The 7,753-nt window shown below is 30.6% G+C and overlaps 1 protein-coding gene across 1 annotated transcript in view; it reads right to left on the reverse strand.

Annotated features, from left to right (window-relative positions):
• The window catches only part of LOC132736118 (oxysterol-binding protein-related protein 6-like), a 56,715-nt gene extending 50,364 nt beyond the window's left edge, over positions 1-6,351 (reverse strand). Inside the window, 1 exon segment of the mRNA XM_060723199.1 lies at positions 6,299-6,351. The gene's annotated coding sequence lies outside the window, so the exon portion shown is untranslated.
• Between the last annotated feature and the right edge of the window lie 1,402 nt (positions 6,352-7,753).

Genomic DNA, 7,753 nt, shown 5'->3' on the forward strand with positions numbered 1-7,753 from the left:
ATTTATTTTAAAAAGCTTTACTAACTTAACCTGTACAATTTATTAAATTTGTCAATTATCGTGTAAATGAAATGTTTATAAATAAAATATTGTTTCAACTTAAGAATTTATCTAAAATTTAGAATTTTAATGTGAAAATACAAAAATTAAGCAGCCTTGCCAATGTAAAAATAATTTGACCAAAAAAAAAACTTAATTTCTGGAACTAAGAATATTTTGGACTTGATCCCCAGTATAAACAAACTTGTACAGTACAGCTTCTAAAATATGCACAACAGGGTGACTAATCTATTGTAATTGGTAATGGAATCATAAATGTGAAGCTACCGCAGCAAGTTTATATCAGGGGTTTTGCTTGGAAAAAAACCCATATTTGTATAGTACCCGACAACTATTTTTAAGCACAATTATTTCTCTGAATAAAGGTTTCAGATTCTATTGTATGTAGTCAAAGGTACAAGACTTTACTGTTGATCATAGGCAGCTGACAAACATTGTTTATAATTAGTATTTTATACTCATATAGTATACATGTATCGTAACATTTAATTTATTAGACAATTATATCTCCCTTAGCAGTTGCAATACGTACTGTTTTAACTATGTTTCAATGAAACTGCTTTACAATATTTTGCTCTACTTTATGCAAGATTTCCTAAGATATTTTCTGATGAGAGTTACAGAACATTCACACCTGTTAAAAGAATCAAAAGCTTTTCTGTATATATTGCACAATGCACACTGTCTGCTCTATAAATTATGTTGTATTTACCTATATTACAATACATTTCAGAATAGGGGCATCCATGGCCGAGTGGTTAACATTGTTGACTTCAAACCACTTGCCCTCACTGCTGTAGGTTCGAATCCCATTAGGGACTTTGGTTTCTTTTATGTGAGGAACCTATCCTGAGTTAGAATACGAAACATCAGTGGTTCTACTCAGGTACCTGTCAGTGCCTGAAATATTGCACCTAGAGTCCTGAGAATCCTCAACCAGTAAAGCTGAAAATTCGCCATCTAACCTTTACTGTGTTGGTGCGATGTGAAACCCAACAATAGCGAAATTCATTCATTTATTATTACACACTCATTAACTTCCTGATCACCTATCATGAATAGAAAAAAATAATGAGCACCTTAAAGGAACTCCACTGAGGTCCAATAGCCTAAAATAATAAATTTTGAAATTCTTTCTTAAATCAGCTGGTACATTTAAATTTGAAACCAAGCAGTAGATAATATATAAATATACATGGTATTAAATTGATAATTGATTTTGTATGCGATTTTTGGCTGACTTGTGTGAAAAGCGTTTAAACGGTTTTCATTTATAGGGCCAATTTGCACAATAAAAATTGATTATTTCTGGGAAACAGAGTGAGCGAATGATCTGAAGTTTTGTACATGAGTTATTGGTCTAGACAGAAATCTAGCTATACAAAAATCTTGAAAAAAATATTTTCTATCCCTTCATGTCAATAAACCTCAGTGGAGTCCCTTTAAGGCTTTCATGAAAACTGAGAATATCTAGACGTTCCAACTACAAGAGAGGATTCTTGGAAGGAAACCAAATAATAATCTGTAGTCAAAGGTACAAGACTTTACTGTTGATCATAGGCAGCTGACAAACATTGTTTATAATTAGTATTTTATACTCATATAGTATACATGTATCGTAACATTTAATTTATTAGACAATTATATCTCCCTTAGCAGTTGCAATACATACTGTTTTAACTATGTTTCAATGAAACTGCTTTACAATATTTTGCTCTACTTAATGCAAGATTTCCTAAGGTATTTTCTGATGAGAGTTACACAACATTCACACCTGTTAAAAGAATCAAAAGCTTTTCTGTATATATTGCACAATGCACACTGTCTGCTCTATAACTTAAATGTTGTATTTACCTATATTACAATACATTATAAATAGGGGCATTCATGGTCGAGTGGTTAACATTGTTGACTTCAAACCACTTGCCCTTCACCACTGTAGGTTCAAATCCTATCAGGGACTTTGGATTCTTTCATGTAAGGTGGTTCTACTCAGGTACCTGTTAGTGCCTAAAATATATTGCACCTACATTGTAGAGTCCTGAGAATCCTCAACCAGTAAAGCTGAAAATTCGCCATCTAACCTTTACTGTGTTGGTGCGATGTGAAACCCAACAATAGCGAAATTCATTCATTTATTATTATACACTCATTAACTTCCTGATCACCTATCATGAATAGAAAAAAATAATGAGCACCTTAAAGGAACTCCACTGAGGTCCAATAGCCTAAAATAATAAATTTTGAAATTCTTTCTTAAATCAGCTGGTACATTTAAATTTGAAACCAAGCAGTAGATAATATATAAATATACACAGTATTAAATTGATAATTGATTTTGTATGCGATTTTTGGCCGACTTGTGTGAAAAGCGTTTAAACGGTTTTCATTTATAGGGCCAAATTGCACAATAAAAATTGATTATTTCTGGGAAACAGAGTGAGCGAATGTTCTGAAGTTTTGTACATGAGTTATTGGTCTAGACAGAAATCTAGCTAAACAAAAATCTTGAAAAAAATATTTTCTATCCCTTCACGTCAATAAACCTCAGTGGAGTCTCTTTAAGGCTTTCATGAAAACTGAGACAATCTAGATGTTACAACTAGAAGAGAGGATTCTTGGAAGGAAACCAAAAAATAATCTTGTAGTAATAATTAATGCAAAATAAATTCCTGTCATAAGGCAGGGAACAAAAAATTGAAAGGACTGTGCCAAAGGTTTATAATTATGCCTTGGGGATAAAAAATAAGCAGGGAAGTTCAGACAAATGACTTTTCATTTTTGTTGCATGTTTGACTAACCTTATATAACAAAACAACTCGGAATATTATGTTATATGATTAATACCAGACTGTTTTATAATAACTTGTTATCCGTTTTAATACACATTTAAATCTAGGCTACCACACAAGTGCAACAACATACATAATTTGTATAACATTCTAATTTTGATTTGAACACCATCATGATAAAAATCCAAAAAAATTGTGCAAAAAATTAAACATGAATAAAATTCTTAAAGGGGCACTGAGGTTTAAAAGCCTAAAACATAACATTTGAATTTCTTACATAAATGAGCTGGGGCACTTTAAACAGAAATACATGCAAAGATAGTTAAGAAATTATATATACTTTGAAATAAATTGAAAATCATATTTTTATGCTTCTCTTTGCCCGATTTGAGTGAAAAGTGTTTAAATGCTTGTCATTTTGGGTCATTTTTTACAATTTTAATAATAATTCTGGAAAAACTTTTTAATAATAATTTTGGAAAAACTAAGTGCGTGAATGATCTGAAATTTTGCACAAAGATTAGTGGTCTAAACATACATCAAATGGTACATTTATCTGGAAAAAATATTTTCAGTCCCATTCTGTCAAAAAACGTCAGTGGAGTCCCTTTAATCCCAATTCCCAAAATACAGCAAAACTGATTATTGAACTCAACCTTCAATCAGAATAATAAAACAATTGTTTGGGTTTCTAGACCTTAGAACTTCATGGCACATTATGCCTTAGAAACAAACTATTTTTTAAAAATTTTACTTCTTTTAAAAAGACAATATTTTATCATTTTTTAAATAATGGTTTTAGAGCATGTAAGATGCTTGTTACACAAAGAAAATAGCAGTGTGACCTGTCACAGTTTTCAAAAAGAAACTCATTACCCAATATCGATCTGTCTTTTGTTTCTGTTATTTTTTGGCAATTAGTGCAGTTATAATTATAGTGATTAAGTTTTCTGTACAGAAGTCATTAATTACTACTATGTTAACATTTACATCCAGTACTACATTATTCAGGTGAATATCATCCAACATGCTCTAAAACCATTATTTAGATGTTCAGGGCCAAAAAACCCTTCTTTGTTGAGGCCCAATATAGGCTACTTCCCCAACCACACTAGCCTCTTTTTTCCCCAGTTTGGTCCTCAAAATTCCCCAGTCTTTTGAAATTTCCCATAGAATTTAGAACAAAATTAAATGATGGTGTTAAATTAAGGTCTTTTACTGCCTTATTAGTATTTTTCAGTACTTTTTGCTTTTCTATTTTGAAGAACTAGTTAAAAGTTTGTATTAAAATTGAGACCCCTTTCCCCAAAGAATGCCAAAATAACGCATATCTTCCCCATGAAAAAGGCTGAGGCCCCTTCCCCAAAAATAGTGTTTTGGCCCTGATGTTATAAAACTCATTTTCGCCCATTTTTAAAGAAGAAAAACTATATTTATTTGTTTTTGAGGCATAATCATTATGAATAATGTGCCTTCAAAGTAATATTCTGTTCTACATCATTTCAATAATTAATATGCATTATGCTTCACAATAAATGTAATATATTTGAGAAGTTTCACTTCAGATTATGGCAAAAACTGAAGTGACTGTGGGATAATCAAAGTTGAAAGGGACATCACTGAGATTTTTTGACATGATGGGACTGGAAATTTTTTTTTTATGAGATTTATGTTCAATTTCATGTAGATTGAAACAAATAACTTGTTTGCAAAAATTTCAGATCATTAGCTCACTCTGTTTTTCAAAAATTATTCTTCTTGTGAAAAATGAGCATAAATTGAAGTGTTACAATGCTTATCACTCAAATTGGGCAAAGAATAACACATAAATACCATTTTCAATGTATTTCTGTAAGAGAATATTTCTACTTATCTTTTGCATATTTTTTTGTTTCAAGTGCCCATGCTGTCAGATCTATGTAAGAAATCCAAATTTCATGTTTTGAGTCTTTTAGACCTCAGTGGAGTTCCTTAAAATCAACTTTAAATAAATAGGACTGTTCTGGACCACACTTTGTGCAGACCTTATGTCACTGTTCCTGCTACGCCACCTTCTTTGTCGAGACAAAAAAAAATTGTAAAGAACAATGTTCCAGTGAGTCCACTCGAATTCGGTTCCAACTGTTCTGAACCATAATACGTACAGACCCATAGTTTAGATGTGTTTTAATTTTGCCTTGTGCTTTGAGTACTTTTAGGATGTTAATTATGATGTGAAATTGTGTTTTTTTTAGAAGAAACTTAAAGGCTATTTTAGCACCAAAACTTTTTTTATTTCTATTTCTCAAAAGCATTTTACTTTTGGTGTACTTAACTGATTTGCCAGTTGCCCGAACCAACGTTTTCACTGGTTGCTTTTTGGCAATTAGTACAGTAATAGTGATTTAGTATTTTGTATGGAAGTCAAAATATTACTTTGTTTACATTTTGTCACCTTCGTGACAAATAATTTCACATTCAGGCCTCTTTCTTATGGTGGTATGCATGTACCCTACATGTAACATGCTCTTAAATCATTCTTTCAACATCACAAAACTGAATTCAATTTTGATATGTAATAAAAAAAATATGAAACAGCCATATTTTGGATGTAAATAAAAGATTGGTAATGTATAGTAGTGTTTGGAAAAATTCTGGAAATTCCTACTTTGGCTTACAGAAGATTTAGAGGTGATATCATACAAGGATGGAAATTATTAAACAGGAAGGAAGATATAGATTATAATGTATTTTTTGAAAAAGCACAACTTGATAATCATCACATCAGAGGTAATTCTATGAGGTTGAAAATAAAATCATGTAAAAAGGAAATAAGAAAACATTTCTTCTCATTAAAAGTAGTACCAGAATGGAATAGATTACCAGATACTGTGGTATGTTTACCAACGCTGAATTCGTTAAAAAACAGACTCGATAAAGTTATGAGAAACAAATTATATACTGTCGTACCGGAAAATAATTATTGGGTGTCAGACCTTGAGGGGGTTACAAGAGATTTCTGATCTCGAAACCCTACGCTGGATAAAGTAAAGTAAAAGTAAGTAATGTTAAGTGTATCATGCAGACAAGACAGTGCAGATGTGCCGGGTCCCTTTGGTTGTGAATAATTTGTAAAATATGACAGAGAGCTCACATAGAGGTGATGCTCTATTGATATGAGATCTATATTTTAAGTAAGTGATGAAAATGATATGAATAACTGTAAGACAAATTTTGGAATAAATATATATATCAAGAAACCGGAAGCTTGCTCAATTGACACGAAAATTATATGGGACGAATCCTATGTAAACTTAGGATTGGTCATTTTATCTAAACTATAGTAAAAGATTAAGTTACATAGATTATCACTAATTATAAAACATATCTGATAATAAAATCATATGATATATAGATAAGCTTCAAGAAAGGAAAAATTAAAAAAATTACAATAATAAATATTTTACCAGCTCTAGTGACGTCCAGGCGCTCTATTTTAACACAGATTCAAGCGTTCGAATGTTACGGTTGATGACCACTATTATTGGGGGATACTAATCGACGGTCTCCGCAAAATCGACGGTCTTTGACGGTCTCCAAAGACCGTCGAAGACCGTCTATTGTAGGAGACCGTCGATTAGTAGGTTAACACACAAATCGACGGTCTTGCGATGAATTGATAAGAATGATTTAGAAATAATTAATAATAGGTCAATAAACATTTTTCTTTTACGACGATACTTTATTTATGTCAATATTTAAGGATTTTAATGGGGAAAGAAATGATTAGATAAAAAAGGGAAAAATACAAAAAAATATGGGGAAATAAGATATTGTTATGCAACAAATTAGATAAACAAATTAACAATGAAATATATTGAAATATAAAAATGTTATTGAATTTATTAATAAATATCAAGGTCTTATATTTTTATTTTGATCTATATAATTATTGTTAGTAGTAGTTAGTAGTAGTTAGTAGTAGTAGTAGTAGTAGTATAAATATAAATTTGTGAGTTTATGCATATTTGCATATATTCTAAAGACCGTCGAAGACCGTCAATGGGGAGAGACCGTCGATTTGTAGTTTATAGACGCGTTCTCATGGTATAGTTTTATGTCTACAAAGGCCGTCGATTGTAGTAGACGGTTGATTAGCAGGTTACTATACAAATCGACGGTCTCGTGATTATACATTAATTTGATGGATATTACATAGTTATTAATTAATTTAGCCGGTCAATAAGCAAATTCTCTAAGATAATGATTTATTGATTTCAGTATTTTTTTATAATTTGTAAAATAACAAATACGATTTAAAAATGAATAAGATAAAACATAATTAACATGCCATTATTTTATTTTATTATTATTATTATTTTAAGACAATGAAATATATTGGAATATAAAAATGCTATTAAATTTATTAGAAAATATCAATGTCTAATATTTTTATTTATATCATAAGTAATAGTAGTAATTAGTAGCAGTAGTATTATTTCGATGTTTTAGCTTAAAAAATACATACATAAATTTGTGAGTTTATGCACATTTGTATATATTCTAAAGAACGTCGAAGACCGTCAATGGGGAGAGACCGTTGATTTGTAGTTTATAGACCGTTGATTGTAGGAGACCGTCGATTAGTAGGTTACTATACGAATCGACGGTCTCGTGTTAATCAATGTTGCCAGCCAATAAGCATTTTTTCTAAGACGATAGTTTTTTTGTGTCAAACTTTTTTGATGATTTGTAAAAAAAGAAAGTAAGATATTCCTAAAAAAGGATATAATACAATTAATATGACTTTTTGATGACTTTCAATTAATCGATAGATCATTGTTATTTTTCCAGATTTCCCCTTTTGTATTTATGAGTGGTTTTTATTTGTATTTTTTTAATATCAACTTCATCGATAATAT

Source organism: Ruditapes philippinarum, unplaced genomic scaffold (genome assembly GCF_026571515.1).
Source record: "Ruditapes philippinarum isolate M1 unplaced genomic scaffold, ASM2657151v2 ctg3490_1_1_1_1, whole genome shotgun sequence".
Taxonomy (NCBI): Eukaryota; Metazoa; Mollusca; class Bivalvia; order Venerida; family Veneridae; genus Ruditapes; species Ruditapes philippinarum.